Source organism: Canis aureus, chromosome 22 (assembly GCF_053574225.1).
Source record: "Canis aureus isolate CA01 chromosome 22, VMU_Caureus_v.1.0, whole genome shotgun sequence".
NCBI classification, from domain to species: domain Eukaryota; kingdom Metazoa; phylum Chordata; class Mammalia; order Carnivora; family Canidae; genus Canis; species Canis aureus.
In genome coordinates, this window is record NC_135632.1 from 28774652 (window position 1) to 28793058 (window position 18407).

Consider the following 18407-nt stretch of genomic DNA (forward strand, 5'->3'; position numbering starts at 1 on the left):
GATAATTGATTTGGACAATATTTACCTCCATGATATGTGACTAAAGTTAGGACAAAACTTAGATGGTTAAAATACTTGTTATTTTCTTCCATGAAGTATTTTGGTTGTTGTGGTAGGTCAGGTGTACATATAATCCAGTGATTTTAAGTGAATATACTGTTTGTTTATTCACAGATGTCTATTATGACTTTCCTGCCTATGAAAAGTGATACCATGAGTAAACCACATTGTAAGGAACTGAAATATAAATTCTGAAATAATCTTTTGATTTGAAATTCCTTTTGACCATATGGAACTTCCTGTAGTCTTGGATATTCCAATAATATAAATATCAAATGCCTATCTTGCAAGCATAACTTGTAAAATTCTTCCAGCCTTCATACTGGGAATACTTATTTTATTTACCAATGCTTCAACTACCAGCAGTATTGGTGGGATAGTTTTAGGAAAGGCAATGCCTACCACATTTATTTTTATAAAAAGTTTGCATATGTTTGGTATAATTATATATATTTGCGTGTGTGGTATGCCTGTATGTGTGCGTGTCTATGTGTGAAATTTCCATCCTGGGTCCTACAGAAGGTAGTTTTGATCAATCATGTTTGGAATACCCAAAGATTTTTTGCCTCAGACTTTGGAAATGGTATTAGGTGTTTGGTATTTTTGTGGAAAACAAGACAAGAAAGTATAGTTTCTATCATCTTTGTTTTGGCACTAAGAGACCAAGTTACACTTGGAGGCATCATGTGTTGTTCAGCATTAAGGTTTGTGCTCCAGCACTGCATGCAAACACACATACACATGCACACACACAAGGGAAAATTCATTCTGCAGGGAAAGCAGCTGTCTACTAATGCTTGGGCTACGCAGGCTGTGCTCTGCAGAACTCCAGCAGGTGCCATTTACACGAGACTACTATAGTCTGAATAGTGCCCCCTGGAGCTCTACAGTATTCTTCCAGAGGACTACTCATCTTAAAATGTTGCCAGATTTCCAATAACAGGAAACAGCACCAGTGCACATAGGTCTGCAGCTTAGGCACAGTTCTGAAGATCCACAGTGTCCCATTTTCATATCCTTGACTTTTCCACAAGACCATATGATTTAGGGTCTGTTTTCAGAGCCATACTCACAGGTCTCTACCTGGATTCTTCACTGGGCTTCTTTTACCTAGATTCATCCAGTGACTCCTGCAAATCACTGCCTGAAATTTATTGTTTGTACTCACTCAGCTATAATATAGGAAGCGTCATGGTTCTCCCCTAGAGCCAGCATCCCTCTTTGGATGCCTCAATCTGGTTTTCCCACTAACTTTGAAGACTAGACAAAACATTTCCCTCCATCCATGCCTTTTCTTCTTTAGCCTGTCTTGTCCTTGACCCTCTCCTTTTACTCATTTCTTCTCAGCCCAGGCAAAGTTGCCAATCCATAGTGTTAGTGTTCTCTATTTCTGGTAAGCCAGTATTTTATTCTCTTCAGATACCTCAGAGAAGTGGGGAGGATCTGAGGGAGTAAGATGGTTATACTTGACACTTTTCCCTTCTTGAGAACTTTTGCTCCTAGAGATGACCCAGTGTCTAGATTGGAAACTAGCATATACATGAGAACTCAAGAATTCCTAACAATCACCATGGGTTATATTTGAATGTGAGTGCTTTGTTCCCAATACAGAGCTTAACCAGAGTTACACACACACACACACACACACACACACACACATCTGTTATAAGTGGTACAACGATATAAAGCATGTCAGCTACTTACGTCCTTGGAAAAAAGAGTTTAGCATAAAACAGCAATAACCAAAATTTTAAAAACATCTTGTTCATGCCAGGAACTCAATGAAACAGTCAGTATATACTATACACCAGACTCTCACAGGAATCCTGCTTATAGGCTCAGTGTTACATCTCAGTAATGTGGGTAAAAATTAGTGGTTAGGATTTGGGTGCAGGTCTGTCTGGATTCTAAGATCTTATGTTTCCACTATACAGGATGCCCATAAAAATAAAAACACTTAGATGGGAAGGGGCCTACCATTTGTAGCTACCCTCCATGCATAATACAATTCACTTTTGTATATTCCTCATTCAGATCACATAACACTCACATGAATGAGGTACAGGTTATTGTTCCAGTTTAGACTCAAGTGGACAGAGGAGACTACTTCACTCAGGTGGCACAGCCAGCAAGGGATAAAGCCAGAATTTGAGTTCAGACAGTATGACTCTGGAGCAGGGATCTGGAAACTGCTGTCTGCAGGCCCTATCTGGCTCCCCTCCTGTTTGTGAACAACATGTGAGCTAAAAATAGGGGTTGTGTTTTTAAATAGTTGAAAAGAATAAAAGAGTATCTCATAATACTACTTGTTTTTGTATTTTCTATGGCTTCTTTTGTGCTATGACAAGGTTGAGTATTTGTTACTGAAATGAGATGGTCCTCAATGCCTAAAATATTTAGTCTCTTGCCTTTTACAGAAAAAAGTTTGCTCATCTCTGAGAGCAGTATTTTTAACCTTTAAGCTATACTTTTTTCATTAAACCATGTTATGCTTATATCAAGTACTATTAGAACTTCTAGATTATTTTGCATCATGTGAGACTTTCAAAATGAAAATGATAGTCATCTGGGACCCATTGGATGAGAGTGGCACAGATGTGAAATTTTAGAAGCAGCTCAATCAAACCATAAAATAGATTCTATATTGTATTATAGGAAATATAATAAATGTTCTATTCACACCATTGCTAGCTCTATGACTCATTAGAAAAAATTTATCCCCAGTGACAAATAAAATGGTGGTTTATTCATGTGCTACATCACCAGTATATTTAGCTAATTGGTATTCATTTGTATTCATCAGGTTATTTTCCAAAATAGATAAAAAGTAGAACATTAGCTGGAAAGTCATGAATAATCCACATACTTAGTGGTTTGGCTAAAAAGGTCTATGAGAGAAGCTACAGAAACTGTCCTAGCTATGAAAAAGATTGTTATCCAAGATACCTACTGTATGCCATGCACTCTTATGAGTGGTAACTCATTTTATTCCCACAACACCATCTCATAGATAAGGGCACCAACACTTTAAAGTACAATAATTGCTGTGGGTCAGTCAACTAGTAAATGGTAAAGCTAAACGAAGTCCTAAACCAGATCCCTGAACTTCAAACTTGGCATCTTTTTATAGAACAAATTCTAAGACATTTATCATTTCAAGTTGTGAATTAATCTAGAATTGCTCTTCCAGTGGGGCAATTGATTCTCATTCTAAATGTCCATTATTAGGTCCTGTTACTTCTCTTTGTAGTTTAAAAGGTAGGAAAGTAGTTGAGGAAGTAAATAATATTGCCATCAATTTGTGTCTGTCACACACAGAATACTAGAAGATGTTGACCAAAAATAATGTGTTTTAATAATTTGAGTTTCAATGAATTTTATTCCCAGTTTTTATAGAAGTTGTAGAGATAATTTTCTTGATTTCCATGTATGTGAATACTTTTTACTTGTTATTGGTGGTTAACTCAATTTTATAGTTGCAAAGAGTAAACATAAAAGTTTAATGAAGCCTAAATAATCAGTAGATGATTTTATGCTACTTGAAACCAGATACCTACTAGGTACAGGTGCCTACTGAAGAGAGGTGAAGACAAGTCAGTTGCCATGCCATCTTGATACATCATGGCTTTAGATGGTTGTGATAAAAGATTACAGCAAAGTGCATAATGTGTCATTGATTACATGATACCAAAAATTGTATTTTCTTTGCTTTTTAAATTTTGAAACAGGTTACTTTTTACAATCAGATGAAACCAATCAAATCTGGATCTTTATGTAATATAAACACATATATTTTAAAAATATTTTATTTATTTATTCAAGAGAGACACAGAAAGAGAGGCAGAGCCATAGACAGAGGGAAAAGTAGGCTCTATGCAGGGACCCAGATGCAGGACTTGATCCTGGGACTCCAGGATCACGTCCTGAACTGAAGGCAGATGCTCAACCGCTGAGCCACCCAGGTGTCCCTATAAACACCTATTTACTTGTGACTATGAACAAACAGATTGTTTACACTTAGATAATTTTGAAACCTTGAAGAAATCAAGGACAGTGTAAATATTTAATAATGTGTACTTGTGTGTGTATCTTTTAAAATGCTCAATTCTAGGTGGACATGTAAATTGGCACAATGCTTTTCTTTGGAAAGCAATTTTGCAATGTGTGCCAGATGTTTTAGAAATGTTCTTACCCTTTGAACTTCTAGGAATTTGCCTAGGGACAAATGTGAAAGATCCACCATCACGTTAGTTAAAGAGTGAAAAGGTTTACATGCTCAGAACATACAAGCATTACAAAATGATCAACAAATTGTAGTATATCCAAAGCATGAACTACTTTGTAATCTGTAACATGATAAACATATGTATCTACTGTCGAGGGCTCAGTCAGTTAAGTGTCTGACTCTTGGTTTTGGCTCAGGTCACCATCATCACATGGGTTTTGAGATCAAGCTTGGAGTCAGGCTCCATGCCCAGTGGGGAGTATGCCTGAGATTTTCTTCCTCTGCCCATCCTCTCACTTGTGCCTGCACACATGCTCTCTCTCTCTCTCTAAAATAAATACATCTCTAAATATATACGTATATGTCCACTGTCATAGAGAAAATTTACATTAACTGAAAATGAAGGATGCAGTTTCACAAATTTCATTGTATCTCAATATAAAATATGCATCTGTACCTCAATGATAACACTGATTTTTTAAAAGATTTTTATTTATTCATGGGAGACAGAGAGAGAGAGGAAGAGACACAGGCAGAGGGAGAAGCAGGTTCCCTGTGGGGACCCCAATGTGAGACTCGATCCCTGGGCCCCGGATCACACCCTGAGCCAAAAGCAGATGCTCAACCACTGAACCACCCAGGCGTCCCTATAACAGTGATTTTTAAATTTTCCCGTGTATTTATACATGTTCCTTATTAGATGACACATAATTTGAGGGCAGAAATTGTCTTATTCAGTGTATTCCTTTTATTATGAATATCCTTGGTATGTTGTAGACAATCTATAGCTTCTTTTGAATGAATGAATGATAAAGGTGAAAAAAATGATCTGATGATCTTTAATAGAATCATGATTTTTTCTATATTTTACATTTTATTTGGTACCTTATTACTTGTAGGATCAGAACAGATCTATTTTAAAATCAGAAAAATTGGGATCCCTGGGTGGCGCAGCGGTTTGGCGCCTGCCTTTGGCCCAGGGCGCGATCCTGGAGACCCGGGATCGAAGCCCACATCAGGCTCCTGGTGCATGGAGCCTGCTTCTCCCTCTGCCTATGTCTCTGCCTCTCTCTCTCTCTCTCTCTCTGTGACTATGATAAATAAATAAAAATTTAAAAAAAATTAAAAAAAAATCAGAAAAAATTTTTAAAATAACAGTAAGATTATATATTAGAGAAGAGAGGGGGCTTCTTTTCTGTGGAATTGCTGACATCTATCGTGGAAATGGTTCATTGTAATTTGGCTCTAGTTTAAATAACCCTCTCTTAATGCGCCAGCCTACAAGAGCAAATCTGTTGCTTGGCTTCCTTTCTACCCCAAGGTATTCTTTTACAGAATGAAAATACCCAACAATGCAAAACTAAATCATTATTAGCTTTAATTTGGGGGATTGAGCCTTGAAGTAATGAGTGTTTGGGGTCTGATTCTGTGAGTGCTACTCACTGTCAGCTTTCCTTTCATCAGAGGATCTCATCTTCATTTGCAAACATTCCTTTTCTCCTAGAAGCATCTTCCACAGTGCTCTAGCCAGGTAAATACATCTCTGCCTGAGATATTAAATCAATACAATAGATTAATTGTAATGAGTTGAGACTTGACACCACAAGTGAATACACAATACCTAGCTAAAGTCAGAGGTCCCTTTGCTAAAATGCTTTAAAATTTTTCAAATCACACATTTGAGATATTTGCTCCTGTATCTCAGTTGGAATTTATTTTTAGCAAGAAAATAAGAGGAATTAGTACCACAGATTTTTATTTTGTTTTGTTTAGTTTAGTTTTAAAGAAAAATACGTGGTCAAATGGAAGCCTCCTGTGTGATTGGCAAACAAAACACACCTTACAGGTTTATTAAATTCAATCAATAGATTGCAAATATCCTAATGTCACTGGAATACGTCATCTCTGCTTGGTTGCCAAGAAGATAATCTTACTCTTGCTTTTATTTCCCCAGCCATATCCTTCACTTAGAATCCAGAACTGAAAAAAACCTCTCAACAACTTCAGCAGAGGGATTTTTGTTGTAGAAAGATTTGAACTACAAGAAAACCAAGGGTCCCTTCTAATAGAGGAGAGTCACCATTTGCATGTGCTATGAAGGTCCAGCTCACCATTCCCCTCCATACACGGCTCATTTTATACTTCAGTTCTCCAGGCTTGTATAGAATTTAAGAGACGGTCAATAGTAGCCTACAGAGTGCTTTTGTGAAAAGTTAAAAAATGCACATCTGGTGGACAGATCCATTAGAAAAAGAGACCTCCTTGGGTGGTGTAAGTAGCACCCTGTGGCATGAGGTTGATCACCAACCCTGAGCCTTCCCTTTGGCTGAGAGCCTTTGTGAAGTCACCAATGAACAACTCTGGCTGGCAGCCCTTGATAAAGGGTGGATTTCCACCCATTAACGTGAGAATGGTCTGAAGCATCTAAGAGGTATGATAGGAAAGGAACACTTCCAAATTTTGATTGGTATGGGTCACACATGCTTTGGGCCCTTCAGGTATCTTAGAAATAGTTCTTGACTATTTCAGAAAATACCAATCCTGTTAATGTCAAATCCAGAAAGTATGAGTAACAGCCTATTTTTATGTATTATCAGTTTTGACTTACAAAATGGTGATTTTCTATATTTTATCCTAAATAGCTCCCCCCATCATCTGGAAATTTTTTGATGTTCTGAGTATAAATGCTACTTGCCTCTTATCCTTATACCTCATGTTATCATATTCTTTCTCTGTATGTGAACCAAGCTGGTATCTTAAGTGGCTTCCATCTCTGCCTGGCCCAACAAATATTAACTCTTGCTACTGTTGAAAACAGCTTTGATTTGGTATTATTGTTATTGTCAATACACTGAGTGGATGCCAATTTCAAGATACCATAGTAGGTGAAGAACTTTTGTAAGTGGAAAATTTGTATCAGAGGGGTCACCAGCATCCTTTGTTAATTATACTTAGAAAAATGAAAGTAAGTGGATTAATTGTGGGATAGTTTGCAAAATACATATGGTGCTTTTATAGGTTATAATGCTTGTCTCCTAATAAGAAAGGTTCTTCAATTTGCTATTAAAAATGTAAGGTAACAGTGAACTTCTAGAAACTCTGACACTTATTCTCATGCACTTTGCTACTTTATTACAGGAAGAGAGAGGAAGGAAAGAAGGAAATTAAATATCCATCTATAGAGGAATAGGTAAATTAACTGTGATATATCCCTACAGTAGTTAAAATGAAACAATTAGATGTATAGTTATCAATGTGAATTGATATGAAACACAAAATTTACTGGTGTTGGGGGAATAGACTTCAGTATGATCCATAAAGAATAATATAATTTTGTAAATTTTACAAACACATAAAACATTTCTATATGTTGTTTATATATACAAAAAATGATGAAAATATAAAAACAAAGGTGAATTCGGTATATGCCCATTCCAGAATTTTGTGTGCTTCTAGGGGAGGATGAGAAGGCCTACCATTGACAAAGGCATGTCATGACACTGCATCTATAGTATTGCAAAATTAGAAATATGGAAATACTTTAATATTCATTAATTTTGTATGATTAGGATCTAGGTTTTGACACATTACTCTTTAATTTTATATTTGAATATTTTATAGTAAAAGCCATGTAACAGCGAGCATCTGTGTAAACCTGTTATAACTGAAAAAGATAAATATTATCAAATAAATAGATTTTTCCTAAAACTGTGGGGGCTGAATGCAAATCTTTTTAATGCCCCTAAATGTCTCAGCTACTTTGAATTCACAGAATTACAGTAACCTAAGGTGCTGAGTGAAAAGTATGCTAGTTGGAGTGACCTGATCTTTGAAAATAATTATTTCAGGGAAATGGCTAAATTAAAGCTAGCAACAACAACTTTTGGCAAGGATGCAGTTGTGCACTCTTTGGGAAGCAGACATTGCAAATTTGTTTGATAAAGTAGATTCCAACATGTGGACTTGTATGTAGAGATAAGTTAAAAGAAAAGTCATTGAATAAGTGATATTTGTGTCCAGATGGGGAACTGTGGTGGTGAAAGGCAGGGAAAAGCCTGGTGAAACAGCCCTGGACCTCCTGGTATAACTAAAATAAGCATCTTATGGGGACTCTAGGGGGCTCAGTGGTTGAGTGTCTGCCTTTAGCACAAGTCATGATCCTGCAGTCCTGGGATCAAATTCTGCATCAAGCTGTCTACAGGGAGCCTGCTTCTCCCTCTGCCTATGTCTCTGCCCCTCTGTCTGTGTCTCTCATGAATAAATAAATAAAATCTTTTAAAAAGTAAAAAAATAAAATGAGCATCTTTTACTAGTATGTGAAGGACTCCATAGATTTCCCAGAGGAATTTAAATTGTTGGTGTCTCTTTGAATCATTTGAAGCCTTTCTTTGTATGGGGTTTGGTTAACAACCACAACCACAACAATAACAAATGTGTGGTTAGTCATACCTTGATAAATCACATATTATCTATTCTCTTCTCCCTTCATCCTGTCCTCACTACCCTTTCCACCTGTTAATGTATTTGAGATGAATTAATCTACTGTCTTTTGTGGGGGAGGGAAGTAAAGAGGAAAACTCTGATATGTCCACCTGTGAGTGTTGCATGTGTTGAGGTAGAGTAAGAAGGCACTGGTTAAAGTTTGGTATATAAAAGAGACAGGAACACGAAGATTGGAGAAAATGATGTAATTTGTGAATTTTGGTGTTTTGGAAAAACAGTCCTGAGTTTCTTTTTTGCTCTCATCCTACACTTTGCTCTGACACCACATGTATGGGTTTTTCTGCACATGAAGCAATTCTGCGCCACCAGCGCAGCATGTCCTACAATTTAACATCATGTCCTACAGGTTAAGGGCTCAGTCCAAAGATGCAAGTCCCAAGTTCCAGTTGTTACCTGTTCTTCTGACTCACTGGCTGTGAATCCGAGGTTCCCATGACCTATTCCTTGGGTTCAATTAATTTGCTAGAGCAGGTCATAGAACTTAGGAAAACATTTAACTTATTACATTACTGGTTTACTAAAAAGACATAACTCAGAAACAGCCAAAGGAACAGACGCCTAAGGCAAGGTGTGAGGAAAGGATGTGAAGCTTCTGGGCCAGCCTGGTGCTCCATTCTTCCAGCATTTCTATGCATTTGCCAACCCTAAAGTTCTTTGAAACCCATCTTCATGGGATTTTTATAGAAGCATCATTATATAGGCATGGTCATTAAATCATTGGTCATTAATGATTGGTTCAACCTCTAGCTCCTCTATCCTCTCTGCAAGTGAGGGTGAGGCTGAAAGTTCCAAACCTCCAATCACATGATTAGCTCCACTGGCAATCAATGCCCATTCTTAGGGGCTTTCCAAAAGTCACTTCATTAGCATAAACTCGGGTATGGTTGAAAGGGACTGGTTCAAAAAGACAGTTTTTTCTGCTTAATTCTTTCATCTTTATTATCCTGGAGCTATTTCACTCTACGGGTATTTGAGGACACAAGATCAACTATTATGACAAAAGGTTCCCATTGATCTTACTGCTTAGGAACATTGCAAGAATTTTAGGAGCTCTGTGCCAGGGAGACCATATATATTTCTTATTATAAATCACAATATCCCATATAGAATTAGATAAAACTATTACAATGTAATCATGTTATATGCCCGTTTCACAGAACCAGGAAAGGGGCATATGGTGTAAGTTTGAGCAGTGCATTAAATTATTCATCCAAATTGTAGACTTAGGATGACACGGTCTCCATTAATAGGTGTCTATATAGAACATGACTAAATGGAGAGAACTAAGACAAGAAAGAGGAACATAAAAATGTAACTTTAAATATAGAAATTATTCATACTTTTTTGTAATACAGTAGATTTCAATATCCTGTGTGCCATATATATATATATTATGCTAAAAATATTTTAATACAATTGTTTAAAAAAATCAGTTGGTTTAAAAATCCAGTTGAACTTGATGTTATTACTCTCTTTTGACTAATTGTAATTCCTCTGGAAATCACTTAACTTATTTATATTACAGTATCTTTATCTGTATTACAGAAGAGTATGAGATTATAGGGTATGAATGTGTTTTCCAAAGTCAAGTTAAACTATGCTGCATTAGCATATAAAGAGTAGTATAGGCTTTTTTCATTTGTTTTATTTCTATAATTGTTATTTGTAAATCTTCTGGGACTAGTCATTTGATGAAAGATATATGTCTAGTGAACATGACCCAATATTAGGGCTCATGGCTTGGTGAGCTGAGTGCAGGCTGCATTTCAGTCCCCATATAACTGACAGTTGAGCACACTCACTTGGGACATGACCTATTCAATTGTGTGTGGCATCCTGGTTCTCTCCAAAAGCCATGATGGTTTATAAAACCCTGCCCTTGACATTAGCACAAGGACCAGACACTTGAGTATTAGAGGGCAGCCATAGTTGGCATACCCACTGGATAGCAATGCATTTATTGATTTCATTGATCTACATGAATCTGTTCAGAAGCAAATATCAGTAAATAATAAGGGCCATATAAATGCAGGCAATGAAGATCTTGTACTTCATGTAGTGAACTTGAAACAAATGCAAACAACAACACTGAGAAATCTGTGTAATTAGTATATCCTTTGATCCTACTTTGAGTCCCACAATGTAGATCCAGAATCTGTGTTTGTCTGTGTGTGTGTGTGTGTGTGTGTGTGTGTGTTTATACCTTTCATTTCAAAACAATTTAAATCTAAATTGTATCCCATTGCATAAGAAAAATGTGATGAAAAGGTCCATTTTGAAACTATTGGTTATGGGATAAATATATACATAATACCCTATAAATTTTATAATGAGAAAAAAAATTTTATAATGAGAAATTTAGCATTTAGGTTTGGAATACTTTATTTCTATATCTAGATATAAAGACCAGAATCCAAGGCTTGGTAGGAGGAAAATCTTCAACAAAGTGGCAAGATTATCTCTTAGAGTTTTTCAAATGATCTTAAAAGCCATCTAGGCCAAGTTTCTGCCACTCATTGTAGTCCCTTTCTGCTAAATCTGTGTCGGTCATCCGCTTCAGTGAATGCTCTTAGGAAGCTCAGTGTACTTGAGGTAGCTTGTGACCTTTTGGGTAGTGTTAGATATTGGATACAATTATATCTGTGCTAAGATGAAATCTTTTCCCTTGTGGTGTCAATCCATGGACATTGCTTTTACTTCCTAGGCAAATATAGAACAAGACCACTCTTCTATGTGGCAATGGTCCCAATATATCAAATAGTATAATTTTCACGTCAGTGGACTGAGAAAATAGTAGACTAGACAATCCTAAAACAAACTGAGAAAGGAACAAAATCCAGGAAGTAAAGATTATTCCAAGCCTTTGTTTTTGCAACACTTGTACCCCTCTCTGAGAATTCTTATTGTATAGAATAATAACTGTTTTTTGGTTTTATCACTACATGCTGAGCAAATACATCTTGCTTTCCTAATATGGATGAATAGCAATGCCAGAAGAGCCTTTACAAGGGCAAGAGAACCAATTACCTAGCATCCCTATCTCTTAAATTGTATTCTAACATAGAACAGAGAAAAACAACAACAGGATTTAGGATGATACTATTTCATACCATATGTTTATATCATGAGTTACACATCTTAATTTTTTCCCTCATTGGACTTTTGTTGGAAATTACAGAATTTGTTAGAGATCTTCAAGATCAATTGTTATCAATAAATGTCTAGTAGTAGATGACTGAGAAGGGTATTTTTAAAGTCTTCTTTAATTCTAGAAGATATATCCAAAATACTAACTTTAATTTATGTTAACATCAAAATCTAAAACGCTTCTAGAAAATATATACATTTAAGAAGTGATTAGCTTAGTAACTTTGGTATATTTATATATCATCTTTCAAATTATGTTGATAAAAACAGGAATACTGGGATGCCTGGGTGGCTCAGTGGTTGAGCATCTGCCTTCAGCTCTGGGTGTGCTGGGGTCCCGAAATTGAGTCCTGCATCAGGCTCCCTGTATGGAGCCTGCTTCGCTCTCTGTGTCTCTGCCTCTCTCTCTCTCTCTCTCTCTCTCTCTCTGTGTGTGTCTCTCACGAATAGATAAATAAATAAATCTTTTTTAAAAAACCCCACAGGAATACATGGGGAAATATTCATGATACTGTGTATTTCAGTTAGGAATGTTTCCATTTTCAAGTACCAGGAAATTCAAATATTAGTGGTTTAAATACATAGGAATTTATTTTTCATAATAAAATGTGGATATAGGTTTTGCTGGATGAAACTCTCCGATCAAAAGATGTAGAGTGGTATACTTACCTGGTAGGGAACATACCATGATCATAAAAGACACAGAGAGGCTAAATGAATAAAGAACAAACAAACAAGCAAATCAAGACACATCTATATGGTGCCTACGAGAGACTCACTTCAAATATAAGAAAACACACTCACTGAAAGTGAAGGGATATAAAAGATATTTTATACAAATGGAAACCAAAAGAACTGGAGTAGCTACATTTATACCAGACAAAATGACTTTGAAACAAAAACTATAAAGAGACAAAGATAAATGTTACAAAATAATAAAGGGGCCAATCCAACATTTGTAAATATTCATGCACCCAATTTAGAAGCACCTCAGTAAATAAAGCAAATATTAACAAGACCTAAAGGAAGAAAAATATAGCAACATGATAATAGTGGGGTCCTTAACACCCCATCTACATCAGTGGATAGATCATCCAGAGAGAAAATCAGTGAGAAAGTATTGGCTTTAAAAGACACATTAGATCAAATGGATATAACAGACATATATAGAACATTCCTTCCAAAAGCAACAGAATACACAGTTTTCTCAAGTGCGCATGGAACTTTTTACAGGATAGATCATGAGTTAGGCCAAAAAACAAACCTTAGTAAACTTAAGAGGACTGAAGCATATCAAGCATCTTTTCTGAACACAATGATATGAAACTAGAGATTAATTTCTAAGGAAACTGTAAAAGTCATAAACATGTGGAAATTAAACAACATGCCACTGAACAACCAATAGGTCAATGAAGAAACCAAAGAAGAAATAAAAAAAAAAATACCTTGATACAAATGGAAATACAACATGGGATGCAGCAAAAGCAGTTCTAAGAGGGAAGTTCATAGTGATAAATGCCTACATTGAAAAGTAAGAAAAGTCTCAAATAATTTAACTATATACCCAGAAGAACTAGAAAAAGAACAAAACAAGACCAAAGTTAGTATAAGGGAGAAAATAACAGAATAGAGCAGAAATTCAAGGTAGACTAAAAAGACAATAGAGATGGTCAGTGAAAATAAGAGCTGGTTCTTTGAAAAGATGAACTGAATTGACAAGCATTTAGTTAGACTCAAAAAGAATGAGAGGGCTCAAGTAAAATCAGAAATGAAAGAGGAGATGATACAACTGATGCCACAGAAATACAAAAGGTCTTAAGAGACTATTATGAATGATTATATACCAACAAATTGGAGAACATAGAAAAAAATGGATAAATTCCTAGAAACATATAACCTACCAAGACTGAATCATGATGAAATAGAAAATTTAAATAGACCAATTATTGGGAAAGAGATTAAATCACTAATCAAAAGCGTTCCATCAGACAACATCCAGGACCAGAGAGCTTCCCTGGTGAATTCTACCAAACATTTAAAGAAGAATTAATACCAATTCTTTTCAGATTTTTCCAAAAAAATAGAAGAGGAGGGAACTCTTCTAAACTTACCTTTTGGGGCTAGCATTACCCTGATTACCAAAAGCAGACAAGGATGTCACAAATAAAATTACAGGCCAATATCCCTAATGGATATAGATGTAAAAATCCTCAACAAAAATGTCAGCAAATTGAATTCAGCAATACATTAAAAGGATCATAGACCATGATCAGGTGGGATTTATTCGGGGATGTCAGGATGGCTTAACTGCATATCAATCAATGTGATGACACTTCATTAACAAAGTAAATGATAAAAATTATATTATCACCTCAATAGAGATGAAAGAACATTTCACAAGTTCAACATCCACTTAAGATAAAAACTCTCAACAAAGCAAGTAGTGAGGGAATGGACCTTAGTGTGATAAAGGCTATGATAGCCCTCAGCAAACATACTCTGCAGTGAAAAGCTGAAAGCTTTCTGGAACAAGACGAGGATGCCTACCCTTACCTCTTTAATTCACAGCAATTAGGCAAGAAACAGAAATAAAAGGCATCCAATTTGGGAAGGAATAAATAAAACTGTCACTATTTGCAGATTACATATTATATAATAGAAAATCCTAAAGACTCCACAAAAAAACTTTTAAACTAATAAATTCAGTAAAGTTGCAGGATACAAAATCAATACACAAAATAAATTATGTTTCTATACACTGATAGCAGACTATCAGAAAGAAATTAAGAAAATAATCTCACTTATGATAGCATCAAAAAGAATAAAATGCTTAGATATAAAGCTAACCAAGGAGGTGAAAGATCTGTATGTTGAAAACTAAAAAATATTAATGAAAGAAATTGAAGAAGACACAAATAAATGGAAAGATATTTATGCCCATGGATTGGAAGAATATTGTTAAAATGACCATAAGACTCAGGAATTTACAGTTTCAATGCAATCCCTATCAAATTTCAAATTGCATTTTTCACAGAAATTGAGAAAATAATCCTAAAATTTGTATGGAACCACAAAAGATCCTGAATAACCTAAGCAATCTTGAGAGAGAATAACAAAGCTAGAAGCATCAGGATCCTTGATTTCAAACTATATTACAAACTAGAGTGATTAAAACTATGGTATTGACATATAAAAAAAACACATACAGATCAAGGGAGCAGAATAGAGAGTGCAGAAATAAACGTACACATACAAATTTATGACAAAGGAGCTAAGAAAGTTCAAAGGGGAAAGAACAGAACAGTCTCCAATAAATGGTGTTGGGAAAACTGGATGACCACATGCAAAAGAATGAAATTTGACCACTTACACCATACACAAAAACTTACTCAAAATGGATTAAATACTTGAACATAAGACCTGAAACCATCAAACTTACAAGAAGAAAACATAGCTTCTTGACATAGGTGTTGGTGATGATTTTCAATCTGACTGACATCAAAAGCTAGGGCAACAAAAGCAAAAATAATAAAGACTTCTGAAGATTTTATTTATTTATTCATGAGAGACACACAGAGAGAGGCAGAGATATAGTCAGAGGGAGAAGCAGGCTCCCTGTGAGAAGCCTGATGCTGGACTCTATCCCATGACCCCAGGATTATGACCTTAGCCAAAGGCAGATGCTCAACCACTGAAACACCCAAGCATCCCAGCAAGTAAGACTATATATTAAACAACAAAGGAAACTGCCAACAAAGTGAAAAGACAACATACTGAATGGGACAAAATATTTGCAACTCATTTATCTAATAGGGGGCTAATATCCAAATATATAAAGGCTTCATACAACTCAACAGCAAAACAAACACAGAAACAAACAAAAAACAAGTAATCTGATTAAACTGCAGGCAGAAGATCTGAAGAGACATTTTTCCAAAGAAGACATACAGATGGCCAACAGCTATAAGAAGAAATGTTCAGCACTAATCATCAGGGAAATGCAAATCAAAGCCACAATGAGCTATCACCTCACATCTGTCAGATGGCTAGTATTAAAAAGACAAGAAATAAAGAGTGTTGGCAAAGATGTAGAGAAAAGGGAACCTTCCTGCACTGTTGGTGGGAATATAAATTGGTGCAGCCACTATGAAAAACTGCATGGAGGTTTCTCAAAAAATTAAAGGGAGAACTACTGTATGATCCAGCAATTCCACTTCTCGGTATTAATCTGAGGTATACAAAAATGCTAACTCAAAAGTATTTGTGCATCTTTATGTTCATTTCAGCATTATTTACAATAGCCAAGATAGGAAAATCACCTGAATGTCCATTAATGGATGAATGAGTAAAGAAGTTGTGATATAATTTTTTAGCTATAAAAAAGGATAGGGGACGCCTGAGTGGCTCAGTGGTTGAGTGCCTGCCTTCCGCCCAGGGTGTGATTCTGGAGTCCCAGGATCAAGCCCCACATCGGGCTCCCTGCATGGAGCCTGCTTCTCTCTCTGCCTCTGTCTGCCTCTGTGTGTATGTGTGTGTCTCATGAATAAATGTGTGTATGTGTGTGTCTCATGAATAAATAGATAAAATCTTTTTAAAAAAAGGGTGAAATCTTTTCATTTGCAGCAACATGGATGGATCTCAAAGGACACTATGCTAAATGAAATATATCAGACAGAGAAAGACAAATACCATATGATCTCTCTTACACTTGGAATATAAAGCACCCCTCCCCTGAAAAAACACAACAACAAAAAATCAAGTTCATAGATACAGAGAGAAGAGATTAGTGGTTGCCAGAGTGGGGGTAAAGGGTGGAAATATTTTTTAAAAAAGAATGTGGGGCTCATGGGTGGCTCAGTTGGTTGAGCATCGGACTCTTGATTTTAAGTCAGGTCATGATTTCAAGGTTGAGAGATCCAGCCCTTGTGTTGGACTCTGCACTCTTGGGGGAGTCTACTTCTCTCCTCTTTCTCCCTCTGCTTCTGCCTCTCCCCCAACTCAAGTGCATGCATTCTCTTTCTCTCAAATAAATAAGTATTTAAATCTTAAAAAAAAAAAGATTATTACCACAGACAATTGGTGAGCCTCATGGTAACTACAAAGCAAAAACCTTAGTAAAGACACAAAACAGAAAGAGAAAGAATATAAGCGTACCATTAAAGAAAGTCATCAAACCACACACACACAAAAAGAGCATAAGACAAGAAACAAAACCTATAAAAATAGCCAGAAAACATATAACAAAATGACAATAAGTACTTTATCCATCCCACATACACACTTACTTTATTCATAATTACTTTAAATATAAATGCTAGCATTAGTTTCGCTATTCAAAGATATAAAAAATCCAGACTCGTTCCATCCTTTAGTTCTGCCATTTGCAGAAAAGCTGTCTTGAGGCCTCAAAATGACATAGCTCTAGATATCACAAATAAGTTCCAAAGCAGGAGCGAGGGGTAAGAGAAGGTAAATGGGCATAATGCCCTGGATGGTAAAAGCATTTCTCTTGTCATATTGCTTTTTAATGGAAATGAAAATATCTTACTAGATATCTTCAAACTGACTTATCCAAATGCCTCATTGGACAGAACATATTAATTAACCTGGCCATGTAATGACAAGTGAATAAAACCAGGTTTACCATTATGATTATTCATGATTGTTTAATATGTGAATGGCAAAAAATTTTAGAAATGAGTTGAAAATTATTACCTTAACTGAGAAGGGTCAGATGATGGGTAATATTTTTATTTCTTCTCTGATTTCCTAATGCTTTGTAATATGGCTAAATTAATTTGATGATGAAAGGATGCCTTTATAGTAAAAATAAATTCACTTGAACTAAACGTAATTAGACTTTTGCTGAAAAATTCATTGATTTAGCACCTCATCTCACTTCCCATCTTACATATCTGCACTGAGCCAGGGCAGGGAAAGGGGTGGGGAAGTCACACTGCTATCTTTAAGGTCATTCTTTTAAGTAGAGTGTGTACAATGTCACAGTGAACATCTTCTCTAGAGCCTCCTGACTCAGAACATGATTCTATTGATTCATTTAAAAATCTATACTGCAAATCATATTTAAAACATAAAATATACTTAACATTGACCTGGAAATGTGTGATTAGTTTGCCTGCTTTCATGACCTCCTTGGTTCTCCTCCTATCTTACTGGTCATTCTTTCTCACTCTTTTTGGATAACTTCTGATTTTTCCAACCTTTAAATGTTGACATCTCCTGTATTTAGTACTCAGACTTCATCTTTGCTCTACTTATATTCATTTCCTGAATGATCTAATTTCTGCCAAGTCCACATTTATATCTTCGGCATAGATAACATCTTTAAATTTCAGATTCATTTATTCAGCTGCCTACTTCACATCTTCTCTGGGATGCTTAATGGGCTTCTTAAATTTAGCATATGTAAGGCCACACTCTTGAAGTCTCTCAAATCTGCGGGGTTCCTTTT

The 18407-nt window shown here is 35.9% G+C and overlaps 1 protein-coding gene and 1 long non-coding RNA gene across 3 annotated transcripts in view; one reads left to right on the plus strand and one right to left on the minus strand.

Moving 5' to 3' along the window:
* KCNH8 (potassium voltage-gated channel subfamily H member 8) overlaps positions 1–18407 on the plus strand; it is a 363281-nt gene that overhangs the window by 88864 nt on the left and 256010 nt on the right. The gene's annotated exons all lie outside the window — the stretch shown is intronic.
* Positions 5647–6598, minus strand: LOC144293961 (uncharacterized). Of its 2 annotated transcripts, none has more exons than XR_013361311.1 (2): positions 6397–6598; positions 5647–5832 (listed from the first exon to the last, which is right to left on the minus strand). It is a non-coding gene; the product is annotated as an uncharacterized LOC144293961 (long non-coding RNA). The 2 variants fall into 2 exon arrangements; XR_013361312.1 differs by having other exon boundaries at positions 6366–6598.